The 24624-nt window shown below is 39.1% G+C and overlaps 1 protein-coding gene across 2 annotated transcripts in view; it reads right to left on the reverse strand.

Annotated features, from left to right (window-relative positions):
* The window catches only part of znf609a (zinc finger protein 609a), a 110145-nt gene extending 90473 nt beyond the window's left edge, over positions 1-19672 (reverse strand). The window contains exon 1 of one of the 2 annotated variants that reach the window (XM_053481483.1): positions 19538-19672. The gene's annotated coding sequence lies outside the window, so the exon portion shown is untranslated. Of the gene's footprint in view, positions 1-15632; positions 15696-19537 lie in introns of those variants that run through there. The other variant, XM_053481490.1, reaches the window with a different exon arrangement.
* Between the last annotated feature and the right edge of the window lie 4952 nt (positions 19673-24624).

Below are 24624 nucleotides of genomic sequence, written 5' to 3' on the forward strand. Positions count from 1 at the left end.
AAAAGGCATTTACTGAACACAGCGCCGAGGAGCACAAGGCACGCAGGTGCTTTCATTTTTTAACCAACAAAGGCAAGAATAAAAATACATAAAAAAATAAAGCTAAGTCATAATTTACAAAACCGCTTGTCAGGGAGTTTAAGCGACCACAGCTGACGCAATCAAAGTCCATTTTTATTTTTCGTTTTTTAAGTTCCCGTTACATCAGCTTCCCAACAGTCCATATTTTCATCTCTTCTTACATGAATCTGTACAAATGCCAACACGTGTTGTGATATCTACTCAATCATTTTTGCCAGCGGTGGTTAAATAATGAAGACAGATATGCAGAAGCCGCCATCGTTAAACCGGAGCAGGTGAAAGCAAAAAAGTGTGATTTCCTGTTTCTTTGCACTTGCTAATTTATTCTACTATGTTTTAGTAAGGTTTTAGAAGTATAATGAGGAACGAGTATCGGTGGACACCTGTCAAACCCAATTTTTCACCATGATAGGGCGTGGAATTTATTTACAGCCTCCGTCTGAATGCAAAACGAGTAGATCCTCTGTTTCGAATTGTAGTCACACGCGGCGAGAACTTTGGGTACTCAGCCTGAAGTCGCTACCTGAATGCCAATGTTGCCAGGAACTGGGTCTTGAATTATTAAATACATGGTAGGCAGCCTGGTGAAAACAGGCCCGAGTCTGAACAAGTCGCGTCACCCTTTACTTATTAAAATGTGTCTGGTTCTGTGTAATGAGTAATAAGGGAGTCAATACAACTAGTAAAGGCTCCAAGAGATGACTCCTCCGACCTGTGATGATAAGATTAGTGTGTTTTATGTGTACCAAGATGGTATTTAATGGCGGCTTGCGAACCAACTAGGTGAATACTGCAACCTAGTTGGAGTATAACAATATGAAAGTACATCTGAGTATAGAGAATAAAAATAATGCAAACTCTGGCCAGCCAAGGATAGGTGAGGAGGGAGCAACCGTTCCTGGGCAGGGTGCAAATCAATCGTGTCTGGTGTGAAAGCTCCCTTAAACACGGGTTTATTAAAAAGGTGAGAAGTCATAAGAGTTCTTGTAAAGTCTTGACAAATTACAGCATATAATGAGGTGTTTCGCACTATCTGTTGTATAGTCTTAAGTGATTGCACGATAATCGTAATTACATCGTATCCATGCACTGAACTTTCAAGTCCCAAAAAGGAATGTGGGGAACGTCCGCTTAGTCCTAATTTCCAGCTTTAGGATTAGAATGAGAACAAAAGGATAGGCTCCAGACAGATGAGTCGCATAAAATACTGATTGAAACAATGGCCTCAAATGATTCTGATCAAACTTCTGACATTAACCACTGACTTATGGGCATCATAAACGCTATGCTTAAAAGAAAATAAGGCTCAGACCTCACATTTGGAAGACTTGAAATAAGATGAAGCTGGAAAGCCAAACGGCATATTTCTTCTGGACGTGCGAGAGAGCAGCATGCTATTTGGAATCATAATATTCATATTACTTTCACATGACCAGCCAAGTCCAACAAGGCAATCAGTGCTTGAAGAGCATCTAGAGGAGAATAAACCTCTCTCAACATCCATTCTACAGATATGGCTTTAATGAAGTTTATTAGTGTGATGCTTTTAGTGTTCGTTTTCTGTAAACATGTAAGTGTCTGGTTGAAACACCAGATTCAACAGTTCCAATATGGTGACTTCTGGCTAAACAATATGATCAGGGCCATCGGCAAACATGCAAACGCTCATGTAAACTGCACTCACAAACATTACTGGTCATTCTCCGGAGTCAGCAGGAGCGCTCATCATTCTCGCAACGGTGCGACGCATCATGTGAGAGGAGAAGGTCAGCAGCTAAGCGACAAAGCACCCAGACAAGCTTCGCTAGAAATGTGTGAGCATTATTCGACAGGTTCTGTTTGGCAGCCTTCAAGCAACTCGATCTCAGCAACGCTGCTGGAAAATCACAAGACTGAGATAAAGTTGCTCCGTGTCACACAGCCTACAAAAGACAGCTTGGGTTTTATTATTTCATGTTCACAACACAATCTCATTTTCACATGGAAAATTGTTTAAGAGAAAACGTCTTGAAATATTCATATGATTCTGCCATGTCGAAAAAAAATATATGCTTTAAATAGACAAAAGCTGCAAAAGAAAAAGAAGTAAGAGATCAGCAAACTGATTTATGACCCCATTACGAGCCAGCGGGAAACTAATCATTAATCATATAGATGGGTTTCCAGGAGTCTCTGAACTGGTGCTAGAATGGACCAAGAGACATTTTCCACGCCAACACAAAAGACTGGTGATTTTCTTGACAAAATATTGGACCCACATGCTTGACAGCTCCTGATCAATGACTTGTGGTTAGATAATAATGTCAGCAAATGAGACGCACAACTGGGTCTTTAACCTGGAGAGGACTTCCATTTTCCTTTAATCACTTTAGCAACCAGACTACAATTATGTATAATAGATATATTAGAAATATGAATTATAGGCTGCCTGTTGATTCGATTTGTTTTCGCGCGTTGTCATTTGCCATTTCATTTGTTTCAACAACACTAACATTTATTGCCTGATTTGTCTCAAGTAGTTATATTTCTTACAGGTTTTGAAGTATTACAATATATCAAAATATCTAATAAACACTGAAATCTGTGTTCCTTTTGATGTTTAAATGTCATGTCTGGTAGAAAAAAGTATTTAATTTTTTTTTCCTTACAAGCTTTACACTCCAGTCCAATAGTTGACGATATTGCATCAGTCACTCAGAAAGAAGCAGCAGCAATACTCTTTCAAAATATGAGTATTTGCATTTTATAAGCAGATTGTATTTTCTTCAAAAGCTGTCATTTTATATATATATATATATATACAGTGGTGTGAAAAACTATTTGCCCCCTTCCTGATTTCTTATTCTTTTGCATGTTTGTCACACTTAAATGTTTCTGATCATCAAACACATTTAACTATTAGTCAAAGATAACACAAGTAAACACAAAATGCAGTTTTTAAATGATGGTTTTTATTATTTAGGGTGAAAAAAAATCCAAACTTACATGGCCCTGTGTGAAAAAGTAATTGCCCCCTGAACCTAATAACTGATTGGGCCACCCTTAGCAGCAATAACTGCAATCAAGCGTTTGCGATAACTTGCAACGAGTCTTTTACAGAGCTCTGGAGGAATTTTGGCCCACTCATCTTTGCAGAATTGTTGTAATTCAGCTTTATTTGAGAGTTTTCTAGCATGAACCGCCTTGCCACAACATCTCAATAGGATTCAGGTCAGGACTTTGACTGGGCCACTCCAAAGTCTTCATTTTGTTTTTCTTCAGCCATTCAGAGGTGGATTTGCTGGTGTGTTTTGGGTCAATGTCCTGCTGCAGCACCCAAGATCGCTTCAGCTTGAGTTGACGAACAGATGGCTGGACATTCTCCTTCAGGATTTTTTGGTAGACAGTAGAATTCATGGTTCCATCTATCACAGCAAGCCATCCAGATCCTGAAGCAGCAAAACAACCCCAGACCATCACACTACCACCCCCATATTTTACTGTTGGTATGGTGTTCTTTTTCTGAAATGCTGTGTTACTTTTACGCCAGATGTAAAGGGACACGCACCTTCCAAAAAGTTAAACTTTTGTCTCGTCGGTACACAAGGTATTTTCCCAAAAGTCTTGGCAATCATTGAGATGTTTTTTAGCAAAATTGAGACGAGCCTTGATGTTCTTTTTGCTTAAGTGGTTTGCGCCTTGGAAATCTGCCATGCAGGCCGTTTTTGCCCAGTCTCTTTCTTTTGGTGGAGTCGTGAACACTGACCTTAATTGAGGCAAGTGAGGCCTGCAGTTCTTTAGTTGTTGTCCTGGGGTCTTTTGTGGCCTCTCGGATGAGTTGTCTCTGCGCTCTTGGGGTAATTTTGGTCGGCTGGCCACTCCTGGGAAGGTTCACCACTGTTCCATGTTTTTGCCATTTGTGGATGATGGCTCTCACTGTGGTTCGCTGGAGTCCCAAGGCTTTGGAAATGGCTTTATAACCTTTACCAGCCTGATAGATCTCAATTACTTTTGTTCTAATTTTTTTCTGAATTTCTTTGGATCTTGGCATAATGTCTAGCTTTTGAGGTGCTTTTGGTCTACTTCTCTGTGTCAGGTAGCTCCTATTTAAGTGATTTTTTGATTGAAACAGGTGTGGCAGTAATCAGGCCTGGGGGTGACTACAGAAATTGAACTTTTAACTGTGATAAACCACAGTTAAGTTATTTTTTAACAAGGGGGGGCAATTACTTTTTCACACAGGGCCATGTAGATTTGGAGTTTTTTTTCTCCCTTAATAACATAATCTTCATTTAAAAACTGCATTTTGTGTTCAATTATGTTATCTTTGACTAATAGTTAACGGTTTTTGATGAGCAGAAACATTTAAGTGTGACAAACATGCAAAAGAATAAGAAATCAGGAAGGGGGCAAATAGTTTTTCACACCACTGTATATATATATATATATATACATATACATACATACACACATACATACGCATATATAAATATACACACATATATAAATACATGTGTATGTATATAATACATATGCTATATAATAATAATTAATATGCTATAATATATATCATACAATTTTTCTTTACCTGAAGTGTGTCAAATTTTTTTTTGGCTGACTAAAAAAAAAATATATAGAGAGAGGCGATTTAACAATTGCAATTTTACCAAGAAATTTGAAAAGTGTGAATTGATTTCAAATTCGAAGACTCACCCATTAGTGCATTCCATTCAATCAACCAAAAATAATGATTAAATTGCATGGTTATAAAACATATATATTTATTTTAAATCAAACCTTATCTCTTAACACTTATTTGTTTAATTTCTCATTCAATGATTACAACAATATTGGCTAAAATTAACATACAAAAGCACTACTTCAGTACAGTGTGTGCAAAAAGTGTAGCATCTGTTCTGTATCAAAATCTGATTTTTTTTTTTTTTTAAGCGAGGCTGGGGTTGCGCTTGCTTTTGTCCTACAAAAATTCCTACACGGTGAATATCAAAATAAATTAAAATAATTTGCAGTTTTCAGATTGAATGTAAACGTTTATGATAATAATAGTAAGGCCAACGTAATTGGTTGAAAGAAGGACCCATTACATTATGCATTATGTGAGAAAAACAAGAAAAATATCGCCAGACATTTTGGAACAAAAACACCAATTTACAGTCAGACGTTGAGTTTTTAATCCGACTTGACGGCCACTTTTCAGAAAGTCTGGAACCAGCCGAGTGATTCCCGCTGCTCACACTGGATCTATCCAATCTGTGCTTTATATGTACCGCAGCAGAATATACATCGACCATGGACAAAGCCTCCAGTGACAAGGCTGTAGCCAAAGGACGAGTATAAAATATCCCATTCAAACCACCCAAACACAACATACCACACCACAAGATACACACACGGCATTTAGACGCTTGTCTTTGTGCTTGCTGAGAAACTCAACATGCCGTTTCTTTTTCCAGGACGCTGGAGACGTGCGAGTGGTGAGCGAGTGAGTTGTCATTTGAATGTTTGTCGACGGTTATAAATCATAGCAAAGCCTCAAGTTATTGTATTTAATGTAATGTTTCTAGGTTCAAATTCTGGTGTTACTGAAGGGATGATAAATATTAAATATGTTTTTAACAGATTTGGATCACAAATTTGGTGTATAGGCATGGCATAGCATAGCATCTTTTAGGGAGAGATGAAACCATGGATAATTTCCACTGGCTGTAATATTGTTTCGGCATTGAATGGCATTTTGGGTAACTTAAAAATAAAAGGGAAAAAAGTTAAATGCAAATTACATTACAAAATAAAACAAACTCTCAAGCTGGATGCCTGATGATTAAATGTGTTTCAGAAAACACTGTGCAAAAAGCACAAAGATCTACAGAGAAAAAAAACTAAATAATAAAACCGTTTCGTATTTTCTAATATGTATATACTCTTCCAGCCTGTTTTATGAATGTATAATTTGTTGTCTTACTTCGCGGCAGAGCAACACGACTTCCCTCTCGTACGCGCCTGAGCCTCCCTTGTCCGTGCTGCCAAACCCATAAAGCCGAGAATGTCTTCGCTTGCAAAACAGAAACGGGGGTTTAAATTAAGAAAGTGAAACGGCGTGTTGTTTATCAGGGTGATTTCACTATACAGGAATTCGATAAGTATCTCCGCTGCTGTTCGCCACAGAGCCCTGGCACACGTGATTTTTCTCCTAACACAGTTTAAATGCGGAATCTTCATTATTATCTATTTACAACTTAAGAACGACAAATAGAGATTCCTTTACTGCAGTAAGTCCCAAGGCAGTGAACTAGTTAAAAGCAATTACGTTTAAAATACGTTTATGCAATTAGGCTTTTCTTTTAAAAGATGAACTTGTTCTAAAGTGCATATTTAAATGTGAGCCACGCAAAAGTAAAAGTTCACAAACCGCCAGGTCTCTTCGATGTCCATGTTCACAGGAAGTCATATGATCGCACAGGGACTTTGCTTGCAATTAAAGACTTCTCCAAATAAATGGAAGCACGGATTTACTTTGAACCACAATCGCTCCAATTTAAGGGCTCTGCAATCTGCAAGTAATGAGCCCGTTTTATCCCCGACTGCATGAGATTGACACAGGACACCATGGTGATTCTTTGGTAAAACATTTCCACCTTTTCATTACGGTGACAATCACACGAAGCCAGCGGTCTCACAGGAACAATCTTAAAAAGGGAATATATCAGAGAGCACAAACAGGATGCTGCCGGTGTTTTGCTGATTGCCCCCTGTTTAAACTGAAATGCCCTTGCCTCAACATGACCCAGTTGTGTGGAAATATGCAATTGTCTAGCCCACTGGGAATTTGCCAGAAGAGGAGAAAGGCTGTCTGCATGGATAAGTGACTCCAGCTTTAGTCAATTTCAGTCAAAATTCGCTCGACTCAGATAAGGCCATCGATTCCACCGGGCCAATTCATTATAAACAGCAGGGAGAAATACATTACTGAAGCTCAACTGCAGCTGACAAACAGAACATCATCTACTTAAAAGAATAAATGTGTTTTTAATTCGTGTAGGGTGGAGGAACGTCCTTATCCTTAAAGCTACATTCACGTGGTTCCATCACACGAATCCGTGATGATGAGGATTCGTCCAAACGCACAACACGATTTGATTCACTCCACACCTGCATTGCCACTCGTGAAGCTGAAGCTCTCTCAACATTTTGACACAAGTGAAGCAAAGTGAGCAAAGAAATGCAACAAACTGTCAATGCAGTCCTGGGATCCATGCTGTCACTCAGTCAAGTGAATGAAAAGCATCGTCTTCGGATCCATTAAAAAAAAAAAAAAAAAAAAAAAACCTTGCTGTAAAGGGGTTTTATATGTTAAGACGTGTCTCTAATACGAATAAAAAAAATAGGAAAAATATCCATGCTTTTTGCTCTTTTCTCTAAACAAGCTGATTACTTTTTCCACCCTAGTTTTCGCCTCATACAAGACGACGTCCTTCTCCGGCTTGTTGCTCCCGTTTGACACTGAATGGGCACATTTGGAGAAGGAGTGAAATAAGGTGCTTTGTGGCATTAAGAAAAAATGTGTTCTCTGAAGGTTAGTTCAGCTGAAGCATTAACAGACATTTGGGGAGGACTTAAAAAAGAAATATTAACAGGTAACCTGGTGCAGGTGCTGCTTTTACACTTTCGAGGCAACCAGAACTCGTCCAGTTGAGATATCTCAGCACTAGACACAGTGTTCCTACCTCTGGGCAAAATACAACCTAAGGGTGCAAGGCCAGGTTGCAAATTGCTACAGATCCTATTACAAAATAAAAAAAGGCCACCGTGTACCAGAAATAACTCGTTTATATCATCAGAGATGGTATATGCAGCAATGTTTGCTAACTGTGATGTCCAGCATCCGCACTGTTCAGCCAGTCAAAGAGTGAGTAATATCAAGCCGAAGACCGTGTTTCAGCAACGGAGTGCATGTGGTAAATAAATATGGTGTTGTTTAGACTCATTCCAAGGAAAAAGATCTCTACAGAAAGTGGTCAGAGGCTACAGGAAGACTTTTAAAAGTGTTATGTGTGTGTGCGTGTGTGTTCAGAAGTTCTGAAGGACTATCATTACAAAAAACAGAAGGAGGATTTTTAACTTTACTTTTAAAAATACACAGCTTAAAAATACAAGAGTGGGAAGAGATGGAAAAAAAATAACAATTTCATACACACTTTCTAAAGAGTCATAAAGGTTTTTTTTTATTTATTTTCCTCCACCTGATGCTTCGGGGACAAACATGAGAAACCATCCTCTTATTTACTTTCTAACTTGTAGTAGCTAGCTAGGCTAAGTTTATAAAAAAATATATAATAAAAAAAAAACATGCATATGATTTCCTGCAGAGAAGATACCGTTCATGCTCGTAGGGTTACGAGTAGGAGGTCAAAAGAAAATGACCTCCTATTCTGCTCAAACTGGTTCTCAAACCTAAAATTCTAAATTAATTCATTAATTAAATACATAAATAAAAAGCCCAGGCTTGAAACAGGGCACCTGGGCTGAGTTTCAGTATCCTGTAGGTTCGGAACTGAATGATTGAGAAACGTTTTTCTGTAACCAAGCCAAAACCCTTCGGTGTCAGGCGGCAGGCTGTTTTTAATGATGCTATAGTGACTATTCGACCACAGTGCCAACAGCTCATTATATCATCAAGTACCAAAGAGGTTCTGCCATCCTTAGGGACACATTTCACAATACAAATAACACGAATGATTCAACCGTCAGCACGAACTTCATCATTAGCACAGATTCTGGGTCTTACTAATGATTTAAGTGATCTTTCGGGACTCATGAATATCACTGAGCATAGTCATTGTAATGAGACCAAAAAAAACTCCCGAAAAACAAACAAACTTTCCTGCAATAAAGAGTTCAGAAAAAAACAACACCACTTTTTAACACTTGGTTAACGTGACATCCGAGAACAATCATTCCAGTCAGTTATTCAATTTGAAATGTTAACATTTCCAATTCAGGACACCATTTTTCTGCCCCCCTTTCCTTCTCCTTCTCCTTCTTCCTCTGATTTGATAAATAATTCACTGTTATCATCTGCCAGTCAGTAGACCTCAAAAGAATCCTCACCTGCTAATCGAAGTGCTCAAGAAACGCCAGCACTTTAATCCACACACAGGGACTACATTATTGCTAAATTATTATATACCGAGGGCTGAAAAAAGCAAGAGGGAATTAACACTAATCCATTTTCTCAAAAGGTTATTACACAACCTGACAGCATGGCATTATTCATTCCTGCATAACATGTGAAAACTCCAGAAAAGGAAATGATCTCGCTTACTCAACCCAACTGATCATTAGATAAAAAAAAAAAAAGTAGAAGAAAGAAAAACCCTGAGAGCTTGATGCTTTTATGAAATTCGACCTTGACTTCAACTTCGACTTTGACAATAAATCACTGCTAAATGATTTGCTTGGGAGCTCTCTGCTTCTCGTTTGAAGTCCTATCATCCAAAATTCACTTTTTGATCAATTTTAGACATTTTTATGAGAGTCTAAAATGTTTGTGCACACAGACAAAATATGAGGCTAAAAATCATCCCCTCGCCTCTTTGTTTTTCCTTCTTTTGAAATTTATCCATGGATGTGATGACATTACTATATATAGGGGTGCAATTTGCATAGCTCCTTCCCCTGCTTTTCTGCGTTTTTTTTTTTTTTCAGTCCCATATGCTGTTTTCTGATTGGCTGGAAAAATGCACTTCAGTAAAGGGGCAAAGACAGAAAGAATCTCATTTGCATTTAACACTACAGACACTGAAACAGAAGAGGAAGAGGAGTAAAACAAGCATTTTCAGAGATGCTGCCATGTATGTTCTGAGTTATATTTCAGCTGGAAGATTATACTGGACATACTGACAACGTACTCTATTTTAGAGAGCTCTCAGATCTATAATAACTTGTTAAAAAGGAGTAAAAATACGGCACCTTTAAAAATGGTTGCTTTTAGTTGACAACATTTAGTTTATGATGTCATCCATCAGGCTTCTTTGTGAGCCAGGCAAAAGTAATAATCAGTTGGTTTAAAAATCTTTAAAAATAAACTAATAATGTATTTTAATGTCATTGTTCATACTGTAACTTTAGGGCTGAGAGTACCATGCTATAACCAGATCAGCACACTCTGACCAATATGCAGGCTTATGCTGCATTCACGGTGCTTTGTAAATGGTACTTTGCAAACCGTAATAATGACATTTCCTACTTTGACATGTTTCATACGCAAAGTGGAAAAAATAACATAGATGGCTCCCTGAGCGTGTCTCTTTTTGGCTCATAAAATGCTTTTAAATGACACTTTTGCGATTACAGGCCTAAGTCTCTGCTAGTATTGTTCTCACTATAGAGAACTTCAAACAACAAATGAAAAAACAAAATCCGACCGAAAATCCCAACCGTTTACATGCTCGAAGGATTTAATTAGAATAACATTTGTGTTTAAGTGTGTAAAGTGGTGAAGAGTGTAATCTACTGCAAATAGCGCGAAAAAAGAAGAGGTTTTCTATTAATTTAGGTTACAAGGTCAGGTAAGGCTTTCCAAGTTTTCTGATACTTCTTTTCATTTTTAGTCCTGCCTTCTGCATAATAAATGGTTACAAAAATTCAGTCTCATATTCGATTGGATAGATGCTTTACATCATATGAAATGGTAAATACAGTCAGAGCCTCTTCCTTAGCCAGCGACCCAGTGGAGGAAAATAAAACACTGGTGGGAGAAACTTATTCTCACTGAGTTTACTGATAAGGAACGGAAGCAATATTTCCTTCCTGGAAACTTGTCACCTAATTTTAACCTCACATGGTGCAGACATGCGGTAAGAACCTATTTATTCCAACCTTGCAAAGTCGACCTGATCAACATTTCAGATACTGCTTATAAAGATGCTTTTAATACTAATACTAAATTCCACCTACAGTCTCTATTTTTTAGTACTGCCTTCTTTATACTGTATCATCTAAATTCATTACCAAGACTATGGGTTTAAGTACAGTACTTACAAAGGGGGCTTTAAAACAAAATTACAGGATTTTAAAGATTTTTTTTTAAGCACAAGACATGACAAGTGTTAAACATTTAGTAAACATCTTACTTGAATTCAAGCACAGTCAAGTCCTTCTCCGACAAAAGAAAACGTAAATACAGAAAAATAATCTTTTGTACACACAGTGTCTCAAAGCGTGAATAAAGGTGGACGCAAAATGAGATCCGAGTGCTTACATAGTATATGTCTGAGCCTGAAGCATCACACAAGGAACGAAGCATTAGCAGTTTATACACTGCCCTACATAAAGCGGTTTCCAAGCTCGCTGATTTAATAACACATTCATGTTACACTTTTGTGTGCGCCGCAGCAGCCATAAGGCTGAATGATATGCTTTAACTTCATCCTTTTCAGCGGTGACGTTCATTAAACCACATTTAACTACAAAGCTAAATTGTTTGTCGGCCTTTTGTTCTGTCCAAACCTACAGGCAGTTCGTCTCGAGATAAAGCCTGATCGCTGTTCTCTAAGCAGCTCGGATTTCTCGCGCTGTCTCCCTGACGTCTAAACACAGAAACGTTGACAACCTGCATTGCAACAACTCCACTCGTCAAGATTAGTCAGTCAGACAAAGAAAAACGACTGTCATTGTGTAATAAAGCATTTTTTATGAAAAAAAAAAACAGGCTATTCTACACTTAATATGAAAATATAGTGGTAATGTTGAACTTATACACACATGTACATACTAGAGATGGAAAAGAAAATCGATTTAGTTATGATTTGTGATTATTTTGTGTGGCAATATCATGACTACAAAACTGATTTGAAAAAATATATTTTTACATTTATTCCATAATAGAGACGAACCAGTCGAACAGCCAGTAACCAGAATTAGCTGGTTTTCAGGCAAGGCCGGTGAACAGCCTCAGATATAAACGATTCTGTACAGAGTGCAGCTTCCAAGTTGTGCAACAGAAACGCATTTTTATGGAGGTAGATTATCAAAAGTCGTGTGTTAAAACCTTCCGATCTGCCTTTTTCTCCAAACTCGATGAGCAAATTAGTCTTAAACCCACTCATTACACACACTCACACCAGTCTCAAATCACTGCGAGCACTAATTAGTCAAAAACCACGTGCGTTAGAAGTCCCGCATGGCCGCAGCCACTCAACCCTTGCTCTCACCGTCAGGTTGAGTTTTGAGACTTTGGAGGCATTTAAGGCGGTAAAAAAAAAAAAAATCATAATTTCTTTATAATCCTGCAGTTGGTACACTCTGAACTATAACATAATACTGAATTGTGATATTACAGAATCACAACTGAATCGGCATGTAGTTATCATGATAATATGGTTTCAGGAGGTGATTCCCATCCCTAGTACATACAACCCTGTACCCAGGTATAAAACGTCCTCCATCCCTTAAAGAATGTGCTTACACACATTTAGAAGAAATGACAGACCCCAAAAGTTTGCAGCGATTATAGACTCCTGACTAACAGAGGACTCTTGGCCTGATCCTCTATACATAAAAACTCTTTTTCAGATTTTGCTACAGTAGCTCAAACAGGTCCAGAGTCCAATAAACCTTTTTTTTCCATAAAAACCAAACAACTTTCTTCTCGCTCTATTCAACAATGACCCCTTTATGTCCCTGAATCGCTTTAAAGCGCTAAACGCCTCCGATGCAGCGAGAGCAGCCTTTACGCTCTGCAGACGTGCTATTTGTTTGTAAAAATTCACCCAGACATTACAAGTCCCAGGCGCTAAAAAAGCCTTCTGGAAACAGAGTGTCAAATCGTAGCGTGCGTGGCAGAGCCGGTCGGTCTTGAAAGAGGAGCGCAGTCTTCCGCCTCCTTCCTCCACTGCACCAAAATCCACTTGGGTGCCAGCCAGATAGCAGCAGGATAACAAAATGTCAGTGTGAGAGCGAGTGACTTAGCAGACCTTATCCTCACATCACCTTGCTGCACTCAACAGCAGAACAAGAAATCTGCACCAGGCAATTTATCTTCTGGAAGCTTCGCCAGCAAAATACGAGCCGTAACGGCACTGTGTGCCAAAACGAGTTAATTGACCCGTCAAATCTGGGAACTCACCGGTGCAAAATGTTTTGTGCTTTCAATGGTTTAATAATACACAAGAGACCAGTGGCAGTTTCTCAAACCAGTGCATAAATTCTAACATTCAGACTGCACATTTTATACATCAGTTAGGTGTAGAATAAAGGAAACATATTCATGAATGCAGGGGCCTCCGAAATTATTGACACCCTTTATAAAGTTCATGTTTCCACTCACACTATATGAACGTTTTTCCTATTTAGAAATACTTTGAAGCCCACAACTGTAGAGAACATTTTTGTATGAGGTAAAAATTTCCATTCATTAGAAACAAGCTAAAGACATCATGTGTTAAGGTTGCAGTAAAAGAACTTAGGTTGTCCTGCACAGAGCCCTGACCTCAATCCCACTTAACACACTCGGCATGAACTGGAACACCGAGAGCACCCCAAAACCCCCCTCTCCCCACATCAGTGCCTGACCTCGATAATGCCATTGTGGCTGATTGAACACAAATCCACACGGCCACACTCGATAATCTAAAGTAAAGCCTTCCTGGAGGAGTAGAGCTTATTATAGCAGCAAAGAGGGATTGGAAGTGGAATGAGATGTTCAGCAAGCACATATGATTGTAATGGGTGGGTGCTCACATTAGAGATGCCCTGACTGCAATTTACTAGGTCAACTGCATTTTCCTCCCGTCGTTCCCTTGAACATTCAGAAAGTGGAGCGTCTGAGACTTGGGAAAAAAACGCTTTTGACTTAACCATAGATCAAAATACCATTTTCTCAAAAACTGAACACGGTTACGGACTTTCACTTCGCCCAAACAAATCTCAACATCAAAATGTTCAAAGTTACAAGACAGAAGAAAACCTCATTTTATTTACAAACTGAAAATGAGTCGACAGCTACCAAGCAGGAAAGGGCAAAGCTATTACATGCTTCCTCGGAGACATGTGACACCAGCATCTTCTGAAACTGCTCTCGCACCTGGAGCGCTATCCGTGTAAGTGGACTGGGTAGTGTCTTATTGCTGCGAAAGTGCAAGTAGGCCTCCCGTCCTGTCTGATAGCACGGCCAATCTGCTCCCTAGACAACCGCCGATGGATGGCTGTAGCATCACCACTATTACCCCGGTGTATAAAGAAAAAATCATCCATTATCATGGATAAAAAAAGGAATGCAAAAGAGATCAATGGTTGTTGACCTGCACAAATCATCTACTGAAAAAAAAAACACCTTGTTTGACACACAGATGCCACTTTGGCATTGTGCCTATTGATAACTTCCCAAGTATTTAATAAAATGACAGCATTTTATTTATGAATCCTTGAGAAATGACAAATTAACATACCTCATTTCTCACTTGGCACTCACATGAAACATTCCCTTCTTCTTTAAATAGCTGGATGTTAATTACCATACACATTTGATTTCTAGCCAGTAACCTCCTCTTGTAAAAGAGCGGAAGAATTGACGCATTAGCAGGCAGTTTGTGTACAGGTATGGGCTGTCAGAGGAGAGCCGAATATTGGCATGCTCTCATTTTCTGCGCACTTAGTAGAGCACATGACGAGATCCATCAGTAAGAGGACAATCCGCTGGAATAAATCGATGTTCCTTGGAAAAGAGTTACATGGATTGACAAAGCTGTGCATCATAGGCAGACTGCTGATTCGATTTGATTTAATTCAGTAGCACTAATGTTTATTACCCGATTTGTCTGCAGCAGCTATATTTCTTTCATATATCCAATAAACACTGAAATGCTGCAAATTATGTGGTTGTTGAAATTTCACTGACAAATATTGTACCACACACACACACACACACATTCAGTACCAGACTGGATGGATTTATTTTCTATATTCTAAAACAATTCTGGATTTTTTTACAACTATGAAATAACACAAAAATAACATTAGGTAATTAAATAACAATAACGGTCAGTTGTTATTTTATGACACGAACAACAAGAACAGTATTGTTATTATAAAGCGCATTTGCAAAACCCATTAAGCACCATGATGAAACTGGCTCTCATGAAGACCATCACAGGAAAGTAAGTTTTAAGATTATTTGAGATTTCCTTTGGATTCTTCTTTTTAGACGATGCTCCAAACTTGATGAATTCCCCCGACAGCTTCTGCACAAAATACAAACCGCTTCCACGCTTCTACAGCAGGTTAGTCCGTTTTACGAGATTATGGATAAAGATAATCCTGCAGTGTTCTCATGATTAGACTACTGTGATTGGCTTCTAGCAGGTCTTCCCCTGAGTGTCATACACCCTCACAACTGATCCAGAATGCACTGCATGATTTTACATGATCTCTTTACGAGTTCTCCCAGACCAAGCCATTGTTCGAGTTTCCTCCTCTAGCCTCCTTTAGCCCCCATCAGATTTAAAATACAGACGCTTGCCTATAAATATAAAAACAGACCAACCCCCACCTACCTGAATGCACTTTGCAAACATTGCTCTGCTGCACGTTCCCTTTGAGCATCCAGAATGCTGAATCCACAACCCCGGAGATACAGAAAAACTCTTCTCTAGCCTGGCAACCAAGAGGCGGAATAAACCTCTGTGAGTCACTAACTAGGCTACATTTACATAGACAATATTTCTTTAATCCAATTGAAATCACTCCGTTGAGAGATTACAAATTACCAGTTTACAACAACACTAATCATAAGAGATATGTTTACATGATTAAAGCATTAAATCAGAATGTAACTTTTGTAACATGAGTAAAGTGGTTCTGTCCGTTGCGACACATTTAATCTTCCGATAATATAACAGAAGAAAAAAAGAATCATTTTTCTCCAACTTCAACTTAACGTAGAGCTTTCCATCTTTCATTATAAATCCTACCTTCTGCTTTATGTTTGGTTACAAGAAGTCAGTCTTATCTATGATTGGTTAGATACTTTGCTGTGTATGAAACATAAGCCAATCAGTGCTTCTTCCTCAGCCAGACATCCAGTGGCTAAATGTACAGACCAGTGGGTGAGAGTTATTCTCAGTGAGTTTACTGATCAGGAGTAAAAGCAAAATTTCCTTCCTGGAAGCTCAACTCAGCTAATGTTACACCCACACGGGCCCACCATGTGCAGAAAGAATCTATTTATTCCAACAAGACAGAAGCGATCAGATCACGTGTTTACATGGCTAATATTTACCTACTGAATGGATTACCAATGGTTTACACACCACCCCCCTCATTCCAGGCACACCGGATCGGGTCAGACTGTTCTGACTGAGGCGTTCACGATTGAGCCGTTATTAAGATTATTAGTGAAATATTAGTATCCATGCAAACCCACATATGGACTGTTGTTAAGCGAAGACTGAAGATCTCTCTCTCTTCACTAAGCACATAAGTGAGCAACAATTTTAATAACAACCTTGTTTTTGACTCCAACAGGGTTTTAATAGTGTTATTAGACCCTGACCTCTTTGATCTAGCTTGAGAATATGCTTGTTTGACAGAAGCTACAAAGCACATCTGTAAATTCCCCTGCCAATTACTATAAGTGCAGGACTCTCTGAACTGTGTTAAAATGCCTTCATTTGTCACCAATCACAAAGCACACCAGAAAGGAGAAATAGTTTTCTAAAGGTTGTAGAGTCGTGTCTAATGATAAATAATAGACTAATGGAATGCTACTACTTAATTCCTAATCAACTAATAAAATACCACCGTGAAATAAACTCAATAAGCACAAACGAGATGCTCCATATGTCCATGTTCGGTACATTTGGCATCACTGAAAAAAGGTAACCAAATCAGCCAGGGCACTTAATTAGGCGTCACTTGGCAATCACAAAATACCAGATCACAGGCTTGCTAGATATTACCTAAAATCTTGTCTCTTCAATTCATATCACCTTTTCTTTCAAGCACAAGCGTCCTTGTGATCCATAATTATGATCAGAAAAACCAAACGCACACTTTCAGGAAAATTAAACAGCACAGATGAATTTATTAAAAAGATTTCTACGCTATTGCTGCACATCTCATTTAAAGTGTACTCACGAGGCACAGCAGAAAGTGTGTCTGCTGACCTAATGGATGCAATTTGCTTATTAGATTCTGCACAAGATTAGAAACAGTCTCTTAGTGATGGAATGATTTCAAGGTGCTCCTAAAATATCATAATTGAACCATGTCTAGTTATCAGGGCAAAGCAGTGAAATGCTGATAGCTATGACAAAAATACACTATAGCTCAGCAAACACTACCTGTGCAATTTCAATAGAAAAAATTATCACTGCACCACTGGAAAGAGGCTCTTTGTAATATTTCATGGTCGGATTTCTGTTACAGCAAACAAATTCAGACGTTATTAGTAATTAAGTGTTGTGGCACTTTCTTTAATTTTTCAGGAGATAATCATTCTATCATATTCTATCATATACTGTACCATATCAGATTCTATCATACGATCTGGAAAACATCCGAATGCCGCATTACGCACAGCCTTGAGGCTCAGGAAATGAGGTGTAAGTGAAGATGAATTATCTGCTGAAACCAAAATCATGACTAAAACTGTCTGTGTTCTTTGGGTGGGTGGGTGAGGGGTAATGGTGTTACTCTGTCGTCAATTAGAGCGCCATTAAGCAATTGTTGGTGTGTGAGCTTATGCATGCACAAAGGTGTTTCACTGCCCTGTCTTCAGTAGCATGAGCAGCAGACTGAACAGCTGATTTCACCCTACCTGGGTGTGATAAGGGAGAGCTTGTTAGAGGGTGCGAACCGGCTAACGACCACACGTTCATCTTCAGCAATGGTGGATGCCAGTTCTAAACTGCAAGGCCATGTATGTATAAAATTTACAGCTAGGGGCAAATTAAACCATTTCCTCAGCCTACTTTCAAGTTTTTATGGAAAAACCTTAAGAAAACCAAATGGCAAACATACTCCAAAATACCACAGTAGGGATGCGAAATCTTTGGGGTCATGAGGCATAAACACTACCCTCAGCATTGTCTTGTTCTCCTGGCATGAACAAAACAATAATAATAATAATAATAGGAATCATTTAGGGTGGGGGGAAAGACCCTGTAACTATTAACTCAATACTATGACACACAATGCACGTCAACTCTTGAAAGCAACTCTCGGTTCCTCATGAGATGAGAAAGATTCACTTGTTAAAAAGAAAAAGCTTTTAAATCAGCAGGTCCTTGGCATCTTTATCGTCGTTAATGGGAAGCCTTTTATATTAATTAAGGCTGTAAATCCCTTCAAATGATTTTTAAAGATACTGCAGTTTTGAGGACTCAAAAAAGATGTGGTGGTGATGAACGAGCCTGGAGTGACACCAGATTCAAGTGGTTCAAGAAGGACTCATGGTTATATCTTTGTACTGGAATAATAGTAAAAATAATAATAAAACACAAATTAAAAACATATTTTAGACAATTATGCTCTGTCTGCCTTCTCTTGGGTGCTGTGTTAGAGATTTGCTCTGTGGGCCTTGTTAGCTCGCAGGACTCTACAGAAGGACACGCTAGTTAGCTGGCTAAGCTCAGTGACAACAGGGGGGGAACTTGGAGTGACCGGGGTCAATTTAAAAGGAAAAAAAATAGTAATAATAAGATATAACAAAGAAAAGAAAGAAAAGAAGTCGTGTTAGGGCTCATGAACTGCCAGAGAATTTCCTGAGGTGAAGGGACGAGGCTGACTTTGTAGCAGCAAGTGTAGTGTTTTAGTGCAAATCACTGCATGGCTGTTTGAGAGCTAAACTAGACCAGACACGCAGTGTTCGAGAGCAGGCGCTGCCTAGCAGCACAGCTAGCTGGCTAACACAGTCAGAAAGAAATGTGACAAAGCGAAGGGCACAGCGTCAGTGTGGGCTTCATTACATAAACACTGTATAGAAATGTAAGGTCATGAGGATCTGAACACCAACACAGGCACCTAAGTGTGCTTTTTATCTCCCCTTTCCTCCACCTCCTTCTTCTTCTTATTCTTTTGCAGGCAGTTAATAACACCCCCCACCACCCCCACCACAAAAAAAAACATACACATCACATGCAATGACATTAAAGACATCCAACAAACCCCGAGAAGTCAAAACATCAGCGCGCAAACAAACACCATTACTGGTGTAGAAAGAAAACTTCAAGTTTAAAACAGCTTTTCTCCAGAAACTAATGATTTTTCGGCAATGCAAAGCATATGCACATATAACCGCTGGAAGAACTGTGTGTCTGAGGCTAGCTAGCCTGCTAGAGCGCTAATCCTGGCTAGCTCGTTAGCCGAGAACAGCTAAACCGTGTGTGTGTGTGTGTGTGTGTGTGTAAGTGTCCAAAGAGATTCCTGCACAAGAGATCGTTAATACACAGCCGCTTACCCCGCTGAGGTGTCCCCGATCCGAAGGAGGGTTATGGTTATGTGCACTCCATAGATCCCTAATAGCAAAAAGCAAAACGAGCCGAGCCGGGAATCGCTGGGTTTCACATACACTCACTCTCTCTCACACACAACACACACAGCGAGACAGCAGAGAGAGATCCGGAGAGACAGCGGAAGGGCCAGCTCAGCGGATCCCGGCCATCAGGCACTCAGAGCGGGCTGTTAAAGCGCAGCGCAGCGCCGCCCGGGCATTTCACTTCATTCCTCTTCTGCTCAGAGTCCCGAGTCCCCGAAAAAAAAAACCTGCAGCCAGGCTGCTCGCCTCGTCAGATTTCGAGCTGGATAAATTCCGATGTTTTCATGTCGTTTCACTATCACTCAATCTCGACCGTAATCTTTAATGGCTGTTCGCAGCCCCGCAGAACCGACAGACAGATTAATACAATGTCACCGACAACGAGCTGGTGGAGCTGCTGCAAAGCCCGGGCTGAAACTCCTGCACTCGGATTGAACTGGCACTCTGCGTGTGTGTGTGTGTGTGTGTGTGTGAGCGAGAGAGAGAGAGAGAGAGAGAGAGAGTGAGTTGGATAGAGGTTTTCATATCTTGGTGGGGACCAGCTAAACAAATTTTTGTGGGGACATTTAGCTGGTCCCCATGAGAACAATTGTTTGTTTGCTTTAAAAGAACTGCAGCTTTTGTTATATTTCCTTTATAATAAGCAGTTTGGTTATGGTTGGATATAAGTATAGGTACAGCATTGCTTAGTTGCATAAACAGTAATGACAAGAGAAAGTCTTCGCAAGTAAGACACGGTTGGGTCTTTATATCAATCATTTTTTATGTTTTTTTAAATTTAATATTCCATTAGAAATACACTAATATGGGAACAATTTACAAAAAAAAAAATGCTTACCTGACAGTGTTTACACACACAATATATATAGTATATACTGTATACTGTATATAAAACAGGAGAATTCTGTTTGTTTGTTTAAGCAGCGGGTGTTGCATGGGCAATGGGCGGTGGTGTTTGAACAGGTAGTTAGATACGATTATCAGCTTTTATGTCATGCTGTGGGCATGTCACAGGCAGTTATCAACTTTTGTGTCATACTATGGGCATGTCACATGTCACTGTAACGGTAGGTCACAGGACACTCGCAGGTAATAATAGCACGTAGGCATCAGGATTTGCACACAGACGGACTCGCAGGTAACCTCTAGTAAGTTATAAGAAAAGAGATCTTTGGAAGATATAAAAGGTTTTACAGTTACAAAACAATTAAATTTTATTGTAAATATTTATGCAGCATTGAACAATTATTACATTTTCACATCTTTAAAATATTTTTTATGTAAACAAGTAATTCTTCTCAAATCCAGCTCTCGTATTTTTAAAACCACTGAATTGTGATTTAGGTGGCACGGTGGCTAAGTGGTTAGCACCGTCACCTTGTACTTCCACGGTCTGTGTTCGATTTTCACCTCGAGTCTGTGTGCTTGGAGTTTGCATGTTCTCCCTGTGCTTGGTGGGTTTCCTCTGGGTCCTCCAGTTTACTCCCACAGTCCAAAGACATGCAGATTAAGCTAATTGATGTTCCCAAATTGCCTATAGTGTGTGAATGAGCGTGCATTCAGGGGTACCCCACCTCATGCTCAGTGTCTCCTGAGATAGGCTCCAGGCCCCCCCACAACCCTGTATTTAGAATAAAGTGGTATAGACAATGAGCGAGCAAACAAATGTCACCAAAATGACAAATTTGATGATGATTTGATGTAGGTGTAGGTACAGGATTTCTTAGATACATTAATAATTATTTCAAAGGAAGGTCCTTACAAGGGTAGTAAGATGCATGTTTGCACACGCAAAATTAATGAGAGGAGTTCCACACGGATGGCTGCAAGCTCGATGTGATATGTCCGAAAGCACATACTGTTACACTAAATAATAATATGTGTCTAATGTCAAAACAACCAACAGTTTCATTGATAATAAGCCTAGTAACATATGTACCATGTGGTAATGATATCTGCATCTAAAAATCACATGCTGTTGTAGTGTAGGCTGTGAACAGTTGCAACAGCATGACATTTGTAACATCTCATTAAAAATGTCAAAAATCTTGAATAATATAACCAAAGTAAAACTTATTCAGAGGATTTTTTATGACCAAATATAAATTAAATATCTATCCCTACTACATATACAGTACATAGTGTATAACAAAAAAGCATTTCTCAAATTGAGAACTTTAGATAGCTCTTTTGTAAAACCTGACATTGACGGTATGGTTACTGTTACAGACTAATTTAAATGATGTGCAGAATTTAAGCATCCTTTAACTCTTAAATTGACAATTTAACATTTATACTCATTCTATGATGCTCCAAAATCCTGAGTTTAATCAAATCTCATATAAATTTACAGATTTTGGCAAATAGGCACACAATTATCCAACAATTTAAATGTAAAAATGTAAGACAATAACATATTGACTTAGTTACTCTACATTAAATACTGTGTTACTGTCAAAAATACATAATGTGGCGCAGTATATTTTAAAAAAACTTACACAAGTGTTCAGACTCCAAAGGCGTTTTTAATAGATCATTGCATCAAATTACCAAGATCAGCCCAAACATTAACATATTGACATTGATTATTAATTATATACCAGTCAACTAGTGACAGGATCATGGGCACCCATGTTTCACCCATGACCACAGGGACCAAAAGACAGCCTCTCTGGTCCGATCTATAAAAAAGCCAATGCAAAGTCACAGCCTGCTGAGCACAGGGCCCAGCAAGCAAAAAGCTCAATTCTGCCAACCCAGCATCCAAACTCCGCAGATCCCAATTTGATCGACAAGTCTGATCCGTGGAGGCCCCACCCGCAACCCACAGCAGCCAAAGGATTTGCTGCCAATGTCCTGATGCAAGACACCAGAGCAACCCCCGCCCCCCCAACAAGAGGTCTTGTTGAGTCATGCCCTGAGGTACCAGAGCTGCCCTGACAGCACAGTGGGGACCTACATAATATTGGCTTGAATGTTTTTGTTATAATGTTATGTGTGCTGATCAGTGTATACCAAATTATTATCTATTTTTTGTAGAGTAGGCTCGTTTACAACATAATAAATAACCGTTAGAGCTGTGTCTGACATTAGGACAATACGTTAAATCTGAAATACGGAAAATATTAAATATATTTTCCATTTGTAGGTCATCGATGCTAAAAATATTAACACTGTTAAGATAACCACTTCTGTTTAATGTGATGTTTGATATATTCTCTTGTAGTAATTAGGAAGTTGGAACCTGAATGACTTTTTACAGTAGTTTCATAAACTCTTTAACAAATTTAGTTAAACACACTTTTATGAGATCCTGAATTAAAAAAGCAGTATCTAATATACACTCATTTTTCCTCCATTAAACACTAAACTAAATCAAATTTCAGATCCACTTTCACCCTATTTACTATCTTGTGCTGATGCCAGATTTAATGTCCTAATGCTATCAATTAAGCTTTTATTATACAGCTAAATCAGTAATTCTCCTACACGCTCTGAGAGTGCTGCTTAACTGAACACGTTTGATTCCATATGGTTATTTTATACTGCAAGAGTGAGTGTCATGAGGTCTTTGTGCTTGTGGGTGAAATCAGTCAGCAGTTGCAGGTGAAGCAGAAGAGCCAGGCGTTGTGACATGCTAACATGTCACAGTATTTGTCATACACTGGGAGAAGATAAACTCTAGTGTTTACTCTGCTTTTGTCCTGAGGAAGCTGAAGGGAATCATTCTGAACTGGTTGCCTGGGAAACCAGGGTATGCTAATGTTGACTTGGTATGAAATGAGAGAGAGAGAGAGAGAGAGAGAGAGAATGGGAGAAATATAGAGAGTCTCTGTAGCATTCAGAGACCAAGAGGCCAGGGGAAACTGAATTAATGAGATAATTTTCACACTGGGAGGGTGGCAGTCAGGTCCACCACTTTATCTTCTCATTGCCTCTACACTTTCACACTGAGTTAACCACTCAGTCACACAGAACCTGCTCTGTTTTTCTATAATCGTTTTTTCCTAGTGTGCTATAAGCAGTGGCGATGCAAGCAACAGATAAATAAGATTCCGTTTGAAGCAATAGCTCCCTGACACAAAGCTCTGAATAAATACACATGCTGGGATCAGCACAGATTAGTCCTATCTGTACTCTGTCAGCTACAAATGTGTTATTTATACCCTCTCCACTTTGTCAGATGTGGGCACCATTCAAACAGCAGTGTATGTCAATCACATGAATTAGTCTGTTGATTAAACAGATTAATCCAAGGTTAAATGACCTGCATTTGTCAGTAACATATGCTGCCTCATTCTTTCGGTTTTCATAAGCAGCTGACATATGGGCTTGATTCGTAGTGCCGACGTCCCTAACCTAGGGCTCTGACACCGTCAACCCTGCAGACACCAGGAAAACATCTAATAAATCACATCTAGAGAAAGAAACATTCTCTAGTGAGTGCATTTCCTCGTTTTTCTTCTCTGTCGCTCTGATTGCATTTTTAATTAGGGCATGTGTCACGGACAGGCAACTGAGACACGATTTACATTTTCATTTTTATTTCCTTGGTCAGGCACTTGCTATGCTAATTAATCAGTAATTGTAATGAGCTGTAGGAGGATAAATTCAGAAAGACTAATGAAGTGGGACAAAGGGGGGGACACTGGCTCTCGAGATCTCCCTGCCTTTTGTGCCATCTGCAGATGCATTCTCATGGTAAACCAATTCATTTCATGCTGGACTCCTTTTCTATGGCACATATACATTGCAGATGTTCTATTCTGTCATCCCACTCCAGCATAATTTGACAGGGAAGCACAACAAAAGCTGTGATGGCATATTCTGCATGTTATTTCCAACCCAAGAGCTCAAGGATAAAAAAGGCAATCAAAAGGAAGCTTTGACAAACCTCCCATTACATTCAAATTACTCCCTGTGGTGCTACGCGGGGTGTGCTGACTTGAAATTATGCCATATTATATTTTAGGCACAAACAGGTGTAGTTACAGAATATGCTGTTATAT

This window comes from Clarias gariepinus, chromosome 2 (genome assembly GCF_024256425.1).
Source record: "Clarias gariepinus isolate MV-2021 ecotype Netherlands chromosome 2, CGAR_prim_01v2, whole genome shotgun sequence".
Lineage (NCBI taxonomy): Eukaryota > Metazoa > Chordata > Actinopteri > Siluriformes > Clariidae > Clarias > Clarias gariepinus.